This window comes from Triticum urartu, chromosome 2A, assembly GCF_056163025.1.
Source record: "Triticum urartu cultivar PI428250 chromosome 2A, HENAU_Tu73, whole genome shotgun sequence".
NCBI lineage: Eukaryota > Viridiplantae > Streptophyta > Magnoliopsida > Poales > Poaceae > Triticum > Triticum urartu.
Window position 1 is genome coordinate 67,869,994 of NC_141874.1, and position 18,564 is coordinate 67,888,557.

General features: G+C 52.1%; 1 pseudogene; it reads left to right on the forward strand.

The window, feature by feature from the left end:
- Positions 1 to 2,305: 2,305 nt before the first annotated feature.
- LOC125534981 (phosphoenolpyruvate/phosphate translocator 3, chloroplastic-like) overlaps positions 2,306 to 18,564 on the forward strand; it is a 34,344-nt pseudogene continuing 18,085 nt past the window's right edge.

Here is an 18,564-nt window from a genome sequence, read left to right on the forward strand (position 1 = left end):
TATATCTATATGTGTGTGTCGGTGTCGGGTGGCTTACTCCAGGACTTCTACTCCGAAGACTCTTAAACTGATGGCATCCATAGAAGTGCTGGCACGACCTGAATATTCAGCAAACTATGGTGGCAAGAGAAATTGCCTCAAGGTGATAAATACTTTCCCCAAGAACCTGGAGCCTTTTTTAGGTTGCGGTCACGGAGGAGATCAAAGCTTAGTCTAATGAATTCTAAGCTATTAGTTTTAGCCATGAAAAAGTGAAGTTCTAATGTAGAAGAGTATATTAGAACTTCACTTTTGTAGAGCACTGTGATTCGAACGTGTGATGGGCACTTTGACATACACAGGCGCTTCAATCCTCGATTGGATTGCCGACGACGACATCACATTGTTGCCTGTAAGAACTTCTGTAGCTCCCAGCCTCCCACGATCAAGTGCCGTGAGCAGAGCACTGTGATTCGAACGTGTATAAACGAGAAGCCATCAGTAGCTGGGGAGCAGATCGCTACTGCCGTACTAAAGTTCAGATTCTTCAGAATTTTAAAAAGGCGTCCATCTTCGGACGCCATTTGGCACTTGCTCCTTGCACTTCAGAGTGCTAAGCCAAGCCAGAACGGCTACAATTTATTGATCGACGTCAGCGGAGGCTGCCGGCCTAATTAGATGCCGAACTAATGATTGAGATTGACTAATTTTGATGTTAAAAAAAGGAGATTGAATAACTTTGGAGCATGACTTGCTAAAATCAGTAGTTAAAATCACTGCACAATCAATCTCGAAAAGAAAAGAAAAGAAAATCACTGGATAAGCCATGTGTGACCGCCAACTCGATAGGGTTCTACAAACATGTTGATCGGCGAAAGAGTTGCGCCTGAATCTCTATATGATTCAATATATTATGAAAAGGTCCGCTTAGATTTGATTGACCAATATCGGCAGCCCCCTCGTACCCCCTCGCATCGCCTCCCCGGGCGACGCCAGGGGCCGAAAAAACCAGCGCTGCCGGCGAGGTCCGCGGTGGCGGTGGGCCCGATGCCAAAGCGCTAGGGCGGGCAGATCTGCAGCGGGATCCCCTTGAGGCGGCAGGGGCGCCTCTTGTGGTGCGTCCGTGGGCAGCAGGTAGGGCAGTGCCCCTAGCCTGTGCAGCGGCAGCCAACGGTCCAGGGCGGTAATGGGCTTCCCTGCGTGTATGGATGGTGGCAGCACTCGATGGATGACACGGTGGACGGCTCTGCCTGGGGATGGGTCACGGCGGCCGCAGATCTGGCGTCCTGTACAGATCCGCCGCAACGTGGTCTTGGCCAGCTGGCAGCGCGTGGAGGGGTCGGTGAGGGGACGGAGGATCTCTGCCGGAGTACCAACGGTGGCATACGTCTTCATGGCGAGGCTCCGCACAGTTCTAGCCAGCCGCGAGATCAGGACGACGCGGCTTTCGGTGAAAATCATGCCAAACTGCGGTCTTGGCGGATGATGGCGGCGTCTTTGACGTCATTTTCTTCTCGAGGCATCGTCGTTGCAGGTCCTATCAACTCGATCGGGATGTTCCAGAGGAAACCTTAGATCTGGGTTTATTGGATCGGACGATGGCAGCGTCTTCGATGTCGTTCTCCCTCCTGGAGGCATCATTTTGGAGCAAGTGCTGGCTGGAGGGGACACAAGGAGGAGCAGTGTTACATCTACCGCAAGTCGATGGCGGATCTCGGCGGCATGCGCTGCGGAGTTTTGGCGACGGGCGCGTGTGGATGGATACGTGCAGGATGGTGGCGTTGTCTGGCGCTATGGTGGCATCAACGACAGGCCAGGCAAGGTCGATGCGTCAGTTCCTGCTCTGAAGATGGACCGGTGGAAGATGGTGGCGACAACCTCTGAGAGTGCGCCGTTCCGGTGTGTGACCCAATCCTAGTATGTGGCTGGGCTGGGGCATCCGGTTTTAAATGTTAGGCTTTTGTGCGATGTCTTTTTGGTGTTTGGCTCGGACATTCGGCACCCCTTCATTAAGAGAATAGGAGTAGCAACAAGTGTTGCCTAGACAGTGACTTTAGAGTTACAGATGTATTACTTTGTATGATTTTTGTAAATAATTAATAAAATGGCTGCATGCATCGTCCAGATGAAGAGGCCGAAGGTATATTCTCCTTTTTGAAATAAAAAAATCCAAGCCGGCCAAAAACTGTTCATGCAACAGATAAGAAACATGCGTCCTTCAACGAAGCACTTGTTAAAATCTTAATCGCGCAATTTAATCTACTCCGTATTAATTTTTTATCAGAATTTACCATTACATCTTCTTTGTATTTAGTGCATGGTGCTCCTAGCCTCGATATGATCATGGATGCGACGGAGGAACGTAGGTCCCATGCGGAGTGCCGCCCGGTCGGCTTCATAGGAGGGTTCGCAATAGTGCAAAAATGTATTCCTGGGAGGAACCGGACGAGTTGACAACTTTTCCCCAGGCCTGGAGCTGCAGGCGCTCCCTTCCTCGTCGCTCTTTCGTGCTGTCCCGCCGCCTGCTCGGCATTCGCAGGGGCCACCTGCTCCTCGCCACATCTACACGCAGGCGGCAGCAAGGGCCGGGCTTCCATGAGCAGGACGGCGGCGGCCTTGTGGCGGCGTCGCCCGGCGGCGAAGGGAGGCGTGGAGCCGGAGGCCGCTGGAATTCCTCGGACGCTGCAGCTCGGCGCCATGATCCTCGTCTTGTGCCTCCTGAACATCTACTTCAATATTTACAACAGGCCGGTCAGTACTAATCTCCATTTTTCTCCTTCTCCTTTGGGAATCGTTTCTTGAATTCCCATATGCATGTGACTGATGATGATGCTACACAGGTTCAGAGAGTATTTCCCTTCCCACACCACCTTCCACTTCGCATTCGGCTCCTTCTTCATCACTCTCATGTGGCTGCTAAACCTTCATCCCAAGCCAAGGCTCTCCCTTCAACAGGTGACACAAGGATAAACACTGACCTTTCCAATTTATAGAACGATAGAGAGAGAAGAATTGGCGGAATATGATGGATGTCGTTGTATTGAGCCTCTCGGTCGGTTTATACGCAGTAGATGGCTTGGAGGGCAAGAAGCATTCCCTAGAGATAAGACATGAGATTATTATATGCTATCAAATACATGAGATTATTATACGCCAGGGGCCCCAACCCTAGCGCCGCCAGCACCTCCCCCTCCACCCCCTCCTGCCGCCGCTGCCGCCGGCGTGGGCCGCGGTGGCGGCGGGCCCGGTGCCAAAGGTCCTGGGCAGGGGGGGGATCCCATCTGAGGCGGCGGGCGCAGCCCTTCTCATGAGATCCAACGGCGGCAGCTAGGACGGAGTATCCGTGCTGTGCGGCGGGGGCCCGAGCACCATCGCTGGCGGAGCGGCGGCCCTGCATGGACGGCAGTGGTGGCAGTGCCCCATCCAGCGAGGTGGGCTGTCCTGCTCGTGATGGTGACGACCGCTACTGCGGATCCAACGCTCCGTTTGGATCCGTCGCGGGGAGGCCTTTCGCCGACCGGCGACGCATGGAGGGAACGGTGAGGAGATGCCGGATCTCCGCCGGAGTACCGACGGCAACATACGTCTTCGTGGCGAGGTTCCGCTCGGTTCCAGCCAGCCACGAGGTCGGGAAGACGTGGCTTCCGATGAAAATCGCGCCAGACTGTGGTCTTGGCGGACGATGGTGGCGTCTCAGACGTCGTTTCCTTCTGGAGGCATCGTCGTTGCAGGTCTCATCAACCTGATCGGAATGTTCCGGGGGAAACCCTAGATCTGGGTCTACCGGATCGGACGATGACGGTGCTATCTGTTGGGGAACGTAGTAATTTCAAAATTTTCCTACGCACACACAAGATCATGGTGATGCATAGCAACGAGAGGGGAGAGTGTTGTCTATGTACCCTCGTAGACCGGCAATGGAAGCGTTGACACAACGTAGAGGAAGTAGTCGTACGTCTTCCCGATCCGACCGGTCCAAGTACCGAACGTACGACACCTCCGAGTTCTGCACACGTTCAACTCGGTGACGTCCCTCGAGCTCCGATCCAGCCGAGTGTTGAGGGATAGTTTCGTCAGCACGACGGCGTGATGACGGTGATGATGTTCTACCGACGCAGGGCTTCGCCTAAGCACCGCTACGATATGACCGAGGTGGAATATGGTGGAAGGGGGCACCGCACACGGCTAAGGAACGATAACGAAGATCAACTTGTGTGTCATGGGGTGCCCCCTTGCCCCCGTATATAAAGGAGGGAGGGGGGAGGTGCGGCCGGCCCCTAGGGGTGCGCCTGGAGGAGTTCTACTCCCACCGGGAGTAGGACTCCCCCCTCTTGCCTTGTTGGAGAAGGAAAGGGGAAGGGGGAAAGAGGAAAGGGGGGTGCCGCCCCCTTTCCTTGTCCTATTCGGACTAGGGGGAGGGGGCGCGCGGCCTGCCCTGGCCGGCCCTCCTCTTTTCCCTTAGGGCCCATGTAGGCCCATTAACCCCCAGGGGGGTTCCGGTAACCCCCCGGTACTCCGGTAACCCCCCGGTACTCCGGTAAAATCCCGATTTCACCCGGAACGATTCCGATATCCAAATATAGGCTTCCAATATATCAATCTTTATGTCTCGACCATTTCGAGACTCCCCGTCATGTCCGTGATCACATCCGGGACTCCGAACAACCTTCGGTACATCAAAACACAAAAACCCTAATTACGATCGTCACTGAACTTTAAGCATGCGGACCCTACGGGTTCGAGAACTATGTAGATATGACCGAGACACATCTCCGGTCAATAACCAATAGCGGAACCTGGATGCTCATATTGGCTCCTACATATTCCACAAAGATCTTTATCGGTTAAACCGCATAACAACATACGTTATCGGTATGTTACTTGCCCGAGATTCGATCGTCAGTATCTCAATACATAGTTCAATCTCGTTACCAGCAAGTCTCTTTACTCGTTCCGTAATACATCATCCCGCAACTAACTTATTAGTTTCAATGCTTGCAAGGCTTGAGTGATGTGTATTACCGAGAGGGCCCAGAGATACCTCTCCGACAATCGGAGTGACAAATCCTAATCTCGAAATACGCCAACCCAACAAGTACCTTCAGCGACACCTGTAGAGCACCTTTATAATCACCCAGTTACGTTGTGACGTTTGTTAGCACACAAAGTGTTCCTCTGGTAAACGGGAGTTGCATAATCTCATAGTCATAGGAACATGTATAAGTCATGAAGAAAGCAATAGCAACATACTAAACGATCGGGTGCTAAGCTAATGAAATGGGTCATGTCAATCAGATCATTCAACTAATGATGTGATCCCATTAATCAAATAACAACTCCTTTGTCTATGGTTAGGAAACATAACCATCTTTGATTAACGAGCTAGTCAAGTAGAGGCATACTAGTGACACTCTGTTTGTCTATGTATTCACACATGTATTATGTTTCCAGTTAATACAATTCTAGCATGAATAATAAACATTTATCATGATATAAGGAAATAAATAATAACTTTATTATTACCTCTGGGGCATATTTCCTTCACTCTCACACTTGTAGTAGAGTCAATAATCTAGATTACACAGTAATGATTCTAACAGCCATGGAGCCTTGGTGCTGATCACGTTTTGCTCATGGAAGAGGCTTAGTCAGCGGGTCTGCAACATTCAGATCTGTATGTATCTTGCAAATTTCTATGTTTCCCACTTGGTCTAAATCCCGAATGGAATTGAAGCGTCTCTTGATGTGCTTGGTTCTCTTGTGAAATCTGGATTCCTTCGCCAAGGCAATTGCACCAGTATTGTCACAAAAGATTTTCATTGGACCCGATGCACTAGGTATGACACCTAGATCGGATATGAACTCCTTCATCCAGACTCCTTCATTTGCTGCTTCTGAAGCAGCTATGTACTCCGCTTCACATGTAGATCCCGCCACGACGCTTTGTTTAGAACTGCACCAACTGACAGCTCCACCGTTCAATGTAAACACATATCCAGTTTGCAATTTAGAATCGTCCGGATCAGTGTCAAAGCTTGCATCTACGTAACCATTTACGATGAGCTCTTTGTCACCTCCATATACGAGAAACATATCCTTAGTCCTTTTCAGGTACTTCAGGATGTTCTTGACCGCTGTCCAGTGATCCACACCTGGATTACTTTGGTACCTCCCTGCTAGACTTATAGCAAGGCACACATCAGGTCTGGTACACAGCATTGCATACATGATAGAGCCTATGGCTGAAGCATAGGGAACATCTTTCATTTTCTCTCTATCTTCTGCGGTGGTCGGACATTGAGTCTTACTCAACTTCACACCTTGTAACACAGGCAAGAACCCTTTCTTTGCTTGATCCATTTTGAACTTCTTCAAAACTTTGTCAAGGTATGTGCTTTGTGAAAGTCCAATTAAGCGTCTTGATCTATCTCTATATATCTTAATGCCCAATATGTAAGCAGTTTCACCGAGGTCTTTCATTGAAAAACTCTTATTCAAGTATACCTTTATGCTATCCAGAAATTCTATATCATTTCCAATCAGTAATATGTCATCCACATATAATATCAGAAATGCTACAGAGCTCCCACTCACTTTCTTGTAAATACAGGTGTCGGTGTCAAAACCGGCGGATCTCGGTAGGGGGTCCCGAACTGTGCGTCTAGGCCGAATGGTAACAGGAGGCAAGGGACACGAAGTTTTACCCAGGTTCGGGCCCTCTTGATGGAGGTAAAACCCTACGTCCTGCTCGATTGATATTGATGATATGGGTGTTACAAGAGTAGATCTACCACGAGATCAGAGAGGCTAAACCCTAGAAGCTAGCCTATGGTATGATTGTATGTTATGATTGTTGTCCTACGGACTAAAACTCTTCGGTTCATATAGACACCAGAGAGGGTTAGGGTTACACAAGGTCGGTTACAAAGGAGGAGATATCCATATATGTATTTCCTACCTTGCCTTCCACGCCAAGTAGAGTCCCATCCGGACATGAGAAGAAGTCTTCAATCTTGTATCTTCATAGTCTAACAGTCCGGCCAATGGAGATAGTCCGGCTGTCCAGAGACCCCCTAGTATAGGACTCCCTCAGTAGCCCCTGAACCAGGCTTCAATGACGATGAGTCCGGCGCGCAGTTGTCTTCGGCATTGCAAGGCGGGTTCCTTCTCCGAATACATCACAAAAGAATTTGAATACGAGGATAGTGTCCGACCCTGCAAAATAAGTTCCACATTCCACCATAGAGAGAATAATGCTTTCGCAGATCTAATCCGCTAGCTTGCTTTGGCAAAATGACGTTATGTCATGGCCCGGTGATTATTCGAACCGTTTCTTTTAACCAGCCCCGCACATAACGCGAGGCAGTTTTTCGACACGTCTTGTCAAAGCAGAGATCGTGTCCCCTTATTACATGATTCTCATCAATACGGGCATGAGTAACCCAACTGCACCATCAATTGCAGCGCTTGGGGGATAAGCGAGTTTTACTAGGCAAGTGGGGACGTTTAATTTTGTCCGCCCATATAAAGGGATAAGGATTCACCTTTCTATCCACGCCTTCTTCCTCCTCTGCTCATCCGCTCCCGCATACTCGAGCTCTAGCGCCCAATACCTCACTTCCATCTCAACCTTCTCCAACCATGTCCGGAGCGGGAGGCAAGTGGATGGTATCCTCCGTCACGGAAGGAGACATCAAGAAACTGAGGAGAGCCGGATACCTGCACGACGACATCGCGCACCGGCTCCCAGATGAGGGACAACTCATCCCCACCCCGAGCCCCATGAAAGGGTGGTATTCCTCACCCATTTCCTCCGTGGACTAGGATTCCCTCTCCATCCCTTCATCCGGGGCTCATGTTTTATTACGGCCTGGATTTCCATGATCTAGTCCCAAACTTCATCCTCAACATCTCGGCGTTTATCATCGTGTGCGAGGCCTTCCTCCGCATCAAGACCCACTTCGGCTTATGGCTGAAGACCTTCAATGTCAAGCCGAAGGTAGTGAGCACCCGCCAGGCGGAGTGCGGAGGCGCCATGGTGGGCAAGAGCACCAACATCATATGGCTCGAGGGCACCTTTGTGGACACCATAAAGGGGTGGCAATCGGGGTGGTTCTATATCACCGAGCCGCGCAACCCCGCATGGGTAGCGGCCCCCGAGTTCCGATCCGGCATCCCCATGCGGCTCACCTCCTGGAAAGAGAAGGGCCTGTCCTGGGGTAATTCGAAAGAGCTGACCGGACTCCAGTCATGTATTCAGAACATGGTGGATAAGAAGCTCAAGCTTGTCAACATAGTGTAGGTTATGCTCGTTCGCCGGATACTCCCGTGCCAACAACGGGAGTTTACCTTGTGGGAGTTCAATCCGGTGTAGCACCGAACTCTGAACAGGCTCTTCGACATGACTCATGAAGATGCCTGGAGGGTGCTGTTCAAGGGCGCCGCGGTCCCTCCCCCATTACTGAGGATCGCGGATTCAGCGCGAAGCGCTACGCCAGTGCGGTAAGTTGTTTTACCTCTTACAGGATATTTGTTTTATATATGTAGATTGGCTCTATGCGGGATCTAAACTCCAGTAATTTTGACATGACTGGCAGAAGATGGCCGGACAGATCGACTGTCCGGCTCCCTTGCCAGAAGGCCCCGTAGACGCTCTTCTGACGAAGATGCTGACTCCGGCCCCTTATAAGGTGCTGGAGAAGACCAAGAAGGCCAAGGGAGCTCGAAAGAGTTCCCGACGCCAGGTGTCGTCGGACTCACCGTCCGATGACTCTGCAGTGCACTCTTCCCCCGAAGACGAGGAAGAGGAAGAGGAGGCTCCCCCACCGACTAGGGGAGACAAGAAAAGGAAGGAAGCCCCAACCGGGGAGGCCGAAGGGTCCAAGAAGGGAAGGACGCTCCTTCCGGACAGCTCCACCGCCGTCGACAAAAGTGAAGACGAGTGGTTGCCCAGGGGCAAGCCCCAGGGGAGATCGTAAGTATTCAGATACCAAAGTAACCCATAGGATTCCTTTGTCGCATTGCTTTCCCTAACGCCGAACTCAATTGTGCAGGCCGCCCCAAGCCAATATCGAGGTATCCTCGGACGGCTCCTTGGGCGCGTCGGACATGGATAGCGATCCAGTCCCGACGGCCACCTCCCCTCATCCGGCCAATGACACCGAGGTGCTGTCTCAAGAGGCATCAGATCGGGGGGATAGTCCCGGAGGCGCCTCGAGGCGACCTTCCGGACTCCGGGAGCCAAGGGGACGGGGTCCCCGGAAGCTCTGAGTTCGGCGCTCAGCCGAACACCGCGCCGGACCCTCCAACGGATCCGAGCTCAGGCAGGCGGTCCCCTTCTAAGGAGGGTGAGACACCAGTGCCGGTGACCTCTGTCCATCCAGAGGCGCCGGACACTATGTTGGAAGCACTTCGCAGCGCTTCCATCAAGGAGGAGCACCGCACTGTCATGAGTGCGGTGATCCAGAAGGTTCAGTCCACGAAGAGCGGATTGACTGAAGCCTGTACTAGCCTTCTAACAGGCTTCGAGGTAAGTATTTTAAAATGTAGTAGAAGTTTTACTGCATAGACAGTAGCCCCTGATGCCGTGCTCGGTGTTCACAAAGAAAAGCCGAACAGAGGATCAAATAATATCGCAGGAGTCTAATTAAGTATGTCAATATGCATATGCAGGCTTCGCTGCTGGCATCCGCCGCACTGACTGCGGAGGTCGCCGTACTGAAGGAGGCCCTCGAGGGGTCCCAGAAAGAGCTCGGCCTTGCTAAGAGGCAGCTCGAGGAGAAAAAGGGTAAGTGATACCCCGTCTGTAGATGAGAAAAAGGACGCGATTGCTAAATGACAGGATCATTGTATGTTTGCCAGCGGCCACGACCGAGGTGGCGACCCTGAGGCAAGCGCTGTCCCAGGCCAAAGAAAAGGCGGCCCAGGAGTGCACCGAGCGAGAGAGGCACGAGGCTCGGGTGGGCGAGGTGCAGCAAGAGCTCCAGGCTCTCGTGACCAAGCACGCGGCGTTGGAGCTTGACTTGAAGACGAGAGAGTCTGAGCTTGCCGCGGCCCGTGAGAGCGCGAAGAGTGCCAAGGCCGAGGCCCAGAAGGCCCTTCAGGAGATCGACGCGATGAAGAAGATAGAGACGGGTAAGGCTTTCTATATGCAAAGCAAGCATGTAAAGGTGAAACCGATTACTTACCCGAATCTGGAGCTCTTCAGGAGCATTTGCAGATTTTCCCCGCAGTGTGTCCGATGCCGCACTGTTCTACCAGGCCGAGGACAGAAGCTCGACGGAGAAGTTGTTCTGGTCTCAGTATGCTGAGGCCGAACATCCGGTGCCAATGAGCGACCAGCTGAAGCAGATGGCCGAGCTACATAAGGCGGCCGATCAGGCCATGAAGGGCTTCATAGTCCGGTTGTGGCCTGGCGACGCCCTTCCGAACAGCTTCTTCGGCCTGGTGAGGCAGCTTGTGGATGCCTGCCCATGGTTGGAGGTCGTCAAGCGATCTGTCTGCAATGAAGGTGCACACCGGGCCTTCGCTCGTGTGAAAACGCAGTGGGTCAAGCTAGACGCCGTGAAGCTTATCAAGGAGGGGACGCCGGAGGGCAAGGAGCACCGCCACCCCGAGATGTACTACGAGGGTGTTCTGCCGGGCGCCCGTCTTATCGCGGATGAGTGTTCACAAAATGTAATATTTGAATGAGACTTGCTCGTTTTTTATCCTGTGTAATGAAAACGTGTTTCATATGCGCTATGCAACGCTTGTGTGAATTTAAAATATTACCTTCTGTTTGGCTGTTTATCCAATCTGAGAGATGGCTAGTCCTCGGCTTCTGCCCCCATGCCACGAGTGCCTCGGTGTTCGGGATAAACCTGAGCACTCTTGTTCCCATGTTTGGGTCCTTCGAGGGAGGTGCTCAGCACAAGGAACAAGGCAACCGGACTAATAATGCTTTATTACTCTCACTTAGCCATAGAATTCTATAATTTTAAATTTTGGCGAAGCCCCTGGTATTCAGAAGGCCGAATTCGGGGCGCGATACACGCCTGTAAGCCGGACAGAGCCGGCCCCTCGCCCTAAGCAGCATAAGTCTTTAGGGACTCGAAAAACCTCGCCGAACAGCGACCAGTCTCTCACCTTATCATGACAGTCAGTTTTAGCTTTCTCTACTGAGGTGCTCGACCCGGCAGAACTGGGGCACAATCGCAGTAGTTCTCCTAGCGCTACCTTAGCCGATAGAGCGGAACGTAAGGTACCAAAACATAGGAGCCGGGCAAACCCAACATTTGACCAAAGACATGATTCGGAGCTGATGCATATAATGCTATAAGTTCGGGGTGCCGCACTTGTGAAAGTGTTCGGACTTTTTACACCATATTATGGGTACGTAAGCCCCTGGTGCATTGGCCGTACCAGAGTGTACAGTTGCTAGGCGTCATTAATGAACACATAGATATGTATACATATAACAAAAGTGCGATAATAATCGTAATGTCATGCATTGTATATTAAAAATTGCATTAAAGCAAAGTGATACAGATAGTGTAATGAGCAAAAGAGTAGGACTATGTCCCTTCCAAGGGAGAACTGAGGAATTATGTGAAATCTGTAATCCACCTGGGAATTCCGTAGTCGTCGGCCTCCTTGGTTGCTGTATCATGTGTTCGGCAATAGAGCTGCCGGACAGTGTTTCCAGAGATTGAAGTCCTAAAAGAAAAAGAAAAATAACCAAACGGGAAGCCCCTCGTGCGGTTTAGGCCACGTTTTGGGACGTGCCGTAGTTGTGCCTCCCCCTCGCCATCTGTGCCCATGGTATTTTTAATGCGTAATGATGTACGCGCGGCATGAACAACGTCGTTGGGCTGGGATTGGGGTGGCCGTCGTATTGCTACGCGAGCTCAGATCGCGCCAGGCAGTCTATTTCCCGATTGCCCTGAGCGCGCTTGAAGGTGTCCGGGCTTTGAAACGCCGAACTGGTAGATTGCCTTAAGAGGCTGCTTTGCGCTTCTGCTGCGAGGGCCGCGGTGTGCTCCTTTGTTCGGAGAGAGCGCTCTGTGTTTCCATTGACTGTAATAACTCCGCGAGGTCTTGGCATCCTGAGCTTGAGGTATGCATAATGTGGTACCGCATTGAATCTAGTGAATGCGGTTCGTCCGAGAAGTGCGTGATAACCACTGTGGAACGGGACTATATCGAAGATTAACTCTTCTCTTCGGAAGTTATCCGGGGATCCGAAGACCACTTCTAGTGTAATTGAGCCTGTGCAGTGGGCCTCTACGCCTGGAATGACGCCTTTAAAGGTCGTCTTTGTGGGTTTGATCCTTGAGGGGTCTATACCCATTTTGCGCACTGTGTCCTGATAAAGCAGGTTCAGGCTACTGCCGCCGTCCATGAGGACTCGAGTGAGGTGAAATCCGTTGATGATTGGGTCTAGGACCAGTGCGGCGAATCTGCCGTGACGGATACTAGTGGGGTGGTCCCTGCGATCAAAGGTGATCGGACAGGAGGACCAAGGGTTGAACTTCGGGGCGACTTGCTCCAGCGCATATACGTCCCTGAGCACACGCTTCCGCTCCATCTTGGAGATGTGGGTTGCGTATATCATGTTCACCGTCCTCACTTGCGGGGGAAACCTCTTCTGTCCTCCAGTGTGCGGCTGCCGGGGTTCTTCCTCGTCATCGCTATGCGGCCCCTTGTCCTTGTTTTTGGCAATTAACTTGCCGGCCTGCTTGAACACCCAACAATCCCTGTTGGTGTGATTGGTTGGCTTGTCTGGGGTGCCGTGTATTTGACACGAGCGATCGAGTATATGGTCCAAGCTGGACGGACCCGGCGTACTTTGTTTGAACGGCTTTTTCCGCTGACCGGGTTTAGAGCCTTTGAATCCGGCATTGACTGTCGTATCCTCAGTGCTTTCGCCGTTAATGCAGCGCTTATGCTTGTTGCGACATGACCTGCTGTTGCTGTCCTTGGTATCTGAGGCACCATGGTTCTTTGATATGTTGTTACTGCGAGCCAACCAGCTGTCTTCTCCCGCACAAAAGCGGGTCATGAGCGTCGTGAGGGCTGCCATAGATTTTGGCTTTTCCTGACCAAGGTGCCGGGCTAGCCACTCGTCTTGGATGTTGTGCTTGAAAGCCGCTAAGGCCTCCGCATCCGGACAGTCAACGATTTGGTTTTTCTTTGTAAGGAACCGAGTCCAGAATAGCCTGGCCGACTCTTCTGGCTGCTGGATTATGTGGCTCAAGTCATCGGCGTCTGGTGGTCGCACATAAGTGCCCTGAAAGTTATCGAGGAATGCGGCTTCCAGATCTTCCCAACAGCTAATGGAGTCCGCTGGCAAGCTATTAAGCCAATGCCGTGCTGGTCCTTTGAGTTTTAGTGGGAGGTACTTGATGGCATGTAAGTCATCACCACGGGCCATGTGGATGTGGAGGAGGAAGTCCTCAATCCATACCGCGGGATCTGTTGTGCCGTCGTATGATTCAATGTTTACAGGTTTGAAACCTTCTGGGAATTGATGTTCCATTACTTCGTCTGTGAAGCATAAGGGGTGTGCGACGCCTCTGTATTGGGCTATATCGCGACGCAGCTCGTATGGGTCCTGCCCACTGTGTTCGGCCCGGCCGGATTTGCTTTTACTGTATCCGGCGTGACGTTTACCGTCTCATAGAGTGGTGCGCCCTCGTGATCCGTAGATCGATCTTGAGTGCTTTGCTTTGTCCTCCAATATGTCTCGCAGGTCTGGCGTATCTCCCCATGCCTTTTTATTTGGATGGCGTTGGGGTGGAGGCTGAGCTTTCAGCAGGAATGCCTCTCTATCGCGGCCCGAAGTGGCCGGTCAGCCGTATCATACGCTTCTTCCTCCAGTCGGGGTAGTAAACCGCGCCTTGGGTAACTCTTGGAGGGACGCTCGAGTATATATTCCTCGGCTGCGAGGACTTCAGTCCATTTGTCAGCTAGCAGATCTTGATCAGCTTGAAGCTGCTGCTGCTTTTTCTTCAGCCTATTTGCCGTGGCCATAAGCCTGCGCTTGAAGCGCTCTTGTTCGACGGGATCCTCTGGTACGGCGAATTCATCGTCGCCGAGGCTTGCCTCGTCTTCGGAGGGGGGCATGTAATTGTCATCCTCCTCCTCTCCGCCAGCCGCTCTCTCAGGAGAGCTGGCTCCTTCATCCTCCTGATCTAACTCTTGCTGGAGGGGGTTTTCGTTGTCTTCGGCGCTATCCGGAGTGTTATTATCTCCTGTGCCGGTATCACCACTTTTGCTTTGGCGGGACTTAGAGTGGCGCCGCTGACGTCAGCGCTTGGGTTGCTTCTTGGAGGGGTCATCCTCCGCTATCTCGTCGCCGTTGCCTTCATTGGGTGTATCCACCATGTATATGTCATACGACGAGGTGGCTTTCCAGTGCCCTATAGGTGCTGGTTCATGTTCGTCTCCTACATCGTCGTCCATACCGTCGATGTCTTCGGAGTCGAAGTCGAGCATGTCGGTTAAATCATCGACAGTGGCTACAAAGTGGATGGTGGGTGGGTGTCGAATTTCTTCATCGTCCGCATCCCAGTCCTGTTGGCCATGATCCGGCCAGGGCTCTCCTGACAAAGAGAGAGACCTTAGTGAATTCAGAATGTCGCCGAAGGGCGAGTGCTGAAAGATATCCGCAGTGGTGAATTCCATGATCGGCGCCCAGTCGGATTCGATTGGCAGGGGCGCGGATGGTTCGGGGTCCGGAGGAGAGTCCAGCACCTTGGAGTCACGGGCTGCGCGGAGGATTATGCTGGTGTTCGGCTCGATCGCCGTTGAGACTGCAGCCCCTGAGGCGGTGTCTAGCCACCCGTTCTCGATTGGTGCAACTGGCTCTGAGCTAAGGGTCGGAGCTGGTGTGGGCGCGGCCTCTGGAGTACCGTCTGGTGGCAGAGCTAGGTCATGCCCATCGAGACAGTGCGGCGCGCCCAGCTATGGCTCGAATCCGTCGAAGATCAAGTCTCCGCGAGTATGGCCAGGGGCATAGCTTTCAATCTGCTCCAGATGGCCAAGCGAATTAGCCCGCAGTGCAAAGCCGCCAAATACGAAGATCTATCCGGGGAGAAAAGTCTCACCTTGGACCGCATCGCTACCGATGATGGTAGGAGCCATCAAGCCTAACGGCGACGACACAGAGGAACTCTCAATGAAAGCACCAATGTCGGTGTCAAAACCGGCGGATCTCGGTTAAGGGGTCCTGAACTGTGCATCTAGGCCGGATGGTAACAGGAGGCAAGGGACACGAGGTTTTACCCAGGTTCGGGCCCTCTTGATGGAGGTAAAACCCTACGTCCTGCTCGATTGATATTGATGATATGGGTGTTACAAGAATAGATCTACCACGAGATCAGAGAGGCTAAACCCTAGAAGCTAGCCTACGGTATGATTGTATGTTATGATTGTTGTCCTACGAACTAAAACTCTTCGGTTTATATAGACAGCGGATAGGGTTAGGGTTACACAAGGTCGGTTACAAAGGAGGAGATATCCATATACGTATTGCCTAGCTTGCCTTCCACGCCAAGTAGAGTCCCATCCGGACACGAGACGAAGTCTTCAATCTTGTATCTTCATAGTCTAACAGTCCGACCAATGGAGATAGTCCAGCTGTCCGGAGACCCCCTAGTACAGGACTCCCTCAACAGGCTTCTCCAAAAGTCTGTACAAAACCAAATGCTTTGATCACACTATCAAAGCGTTTATTCCAACTCCGAGAGGCTTGCACCAGTCCATAAATGGATCACTGGAGCTTGCACACTTTGTTAGCTCCCTTTGGATCGACAAAACCTTTCGGTTGCATCATATACAACTCTTCTTCCACAAATCCATTCAGGAATGCAGTTTTGACATCCATCTGCCAAATTTCATAATCATAAAATGTGGCAATTGCTAACATGATTCGGACAGACTTAAGCATCGCTACGGGTGAGAAGGTCTCATCGTAGTCAATCCCTTGAACTTGTCGAAAACCTTTCGCAACAAGTCGAGCTTTGTAGACAATAACATTACCGTCAGCGTCAGTCTTCTTCTTGAAGATCCATTTATTCTCAATTGCTTGCCGATCAACGGGCAAGTCAACCAAAGTCCATACTTTGTTCTCATACATGGATCCCATCTCAGATTTCATGGCTTCTAGCCATTTTGCGGAATCTAGGCTCACCATCGCTTCTTCATAGTTCGTAGGTTCATCAAGATCTAGTAGCATGACTTCCAGAACAGGATTACTGAGGGAGTCCTGGATTAGGGGGTGTTCGGATAGCCGAATTATACCTTCAGCCGGACTCCTGGACTATGAAGATACAAGATTGAAGACTCCGTCCCGTGTCCGGAAGGGACTTTCCTTGGCGTGTAAGGCAGGCTTGTCGATACGGATGTTCAGATCTCCTACCATTGTAACCAACTCTATGTAACCCTAACCCTATCCGGTGTCTATATAAACCGGGGGGTTTTAGTCCGTAGGACAACATACACATCAACAATCATACCATAGGCTAGCTTCTAGGGTTTAGCCTCTCTGATCTCGTGGTAGATCTACTCTTGTACTACCCATATCATAAATATTAATCAAGCAGGACGTAGGGTTTTACCTCCATTGAGAGGGCCCGAACCTGGGTAAAACTTCGTGTCCCTTGCCTCCTGTTACCATCCGGCCTAGACGCACAGTTTGGGACCCCCTACCCGAGATCCGCCGGTTTGGACACCGACATTGGTGCTTTCATTGAGAGTTCCTCTGTGTCGTCGCCGTCAGGCCCGATGGCTCCTATGATCATCAATGGCGATGCAGTCCAGGGTGAGACCTTCCTCCCCGGACAGATCTTCGTCTTTGGCGGCTTCGCACTGCGGGCCAATTCACTTGGCCATCTAGAGCAGATCGAAAGCTACGCCCCTGGCCATCAGGTCAGGTTTGGAAGTTTAAACTACACGGCTGACATCCGCGGGGACTTGATCCTCGACGGATTCGAACCAATGCCGAGCGCGCCGCACTGTCACGACGAGCATGATATAGCTCTGCCGCCGAACAGTGCCCTGGAGGCCGCACCCACAGCTCTGACCCTTAGTTCGGAGCCGACCGCGCCGGTCGAGGATGGGCGGTTGGACACCACCTCGGGGGATGCGATCCAAACGGCGATTGAGCAGAACACCAGCCCCGTACTCTGCGAGGCTCGTGACTCCAAGGAGCCGGACTCCTCTCCGGACTCCGAACCCTCCGCGCCCCTGCCAGTCGAATCCGATTGGGCCCCTATCATGAAGTTCACTGCCGCAGACATCTTTCAGCACTTGCCTTTCAGCGATATCCTGAAGTCACTGAAGTCTCTCTCTTTATCAGGAGAGCCCTGGCCGGACTACGGTCAGCAAGGTTGGGGTACGGACGATGAAGAAATTCAAAACCCACCCACCACCCACTTTGTAGCCACTGTCGACGACTTAACCGACATGCTCGACTTCGACTCCAAAGACATCGATGGCATGGACGCCGATGAAGGAGATGATGAAGAGCCAGCGCCTACTAGGCCCTGGAAAGCCACCTCGTCATATGACATATACATGGTGGACACCTCAAAAGAGGGAGAGGGCGATGGAACAGCGGAGGATGACCCCTCCAAGAAACAGCCTAAGCGCCGACGTCAGCGGCGCCGCTCAAAATCCCGCCAGCACAAAAACGGTGATTCCAGCACGGGAGATAATAATACTCCGGAGAGTGCCGAAGAAAACCCCCTCCAGCAAGGTTTAGCACAGGAGGATGGAGAAACCAGCCCTCATGAGAGAGCGGCAGACAGAGAGGTCGAGGACGATAACTATATGCCTCCCTCCGAAGACGAGGCAAGCCTCGACGAGGACGAATTCGTCGTGCCAGAGGATCCCATTGAGAAAAAGCGTTTCCAACGCAGGCTTATGGCCACGGCAAGAAGCCTCAAGAAAAAACAGCAACAACTCCGAGCGGATCAAGATTTGCTGGTTGATAGATGGACCGAAGTCCTTGCGGTCGAAGAGCATAAACTCGAACGCCCCTCCAAGAGTTACCCAAAGCGCAAGTTGCTACCCCAATTAGAGGAGGAAGCACTTGATGCGGCCGAACGGCCACTTCGTGGCCGTGACAGAGAGGCCTCCCGGCCCTCCACTCAAGCCGCACCCCGTACCAAGGCACGGGAATATGTGCCGGACTTACGAGACATGTTGGAGGACAAGGCAAGGAAAACACGTTCGATCTACGGATCGCGTGGGCACCCCACGGCTCGAGACGGTAAACATCACGCCGGCCACATATTCGGCAGGGCCGAACATAGTAGACAAAGCTCATTGGAGCTACGTCATGATATCGCCCAGTACAGAGGCACCTCACACCCACTGTGCTTTACAGACGAAATAATGGATCATCAGATCCCCGAGGGTTTCAAACCCGTAAACATCGAATCATATGATGGCACAACAGACCCTGCGGTATGGATCGAGGATTATCTCCTTCATATCCACATGGCCCGCGGCGACGATTTTCACGCCATCAAATACCTCCCACTCAAGCTTAAAGGACCAGCTCGGCATTGGCTCAACAGCTTGCCAATAGGGTCAATC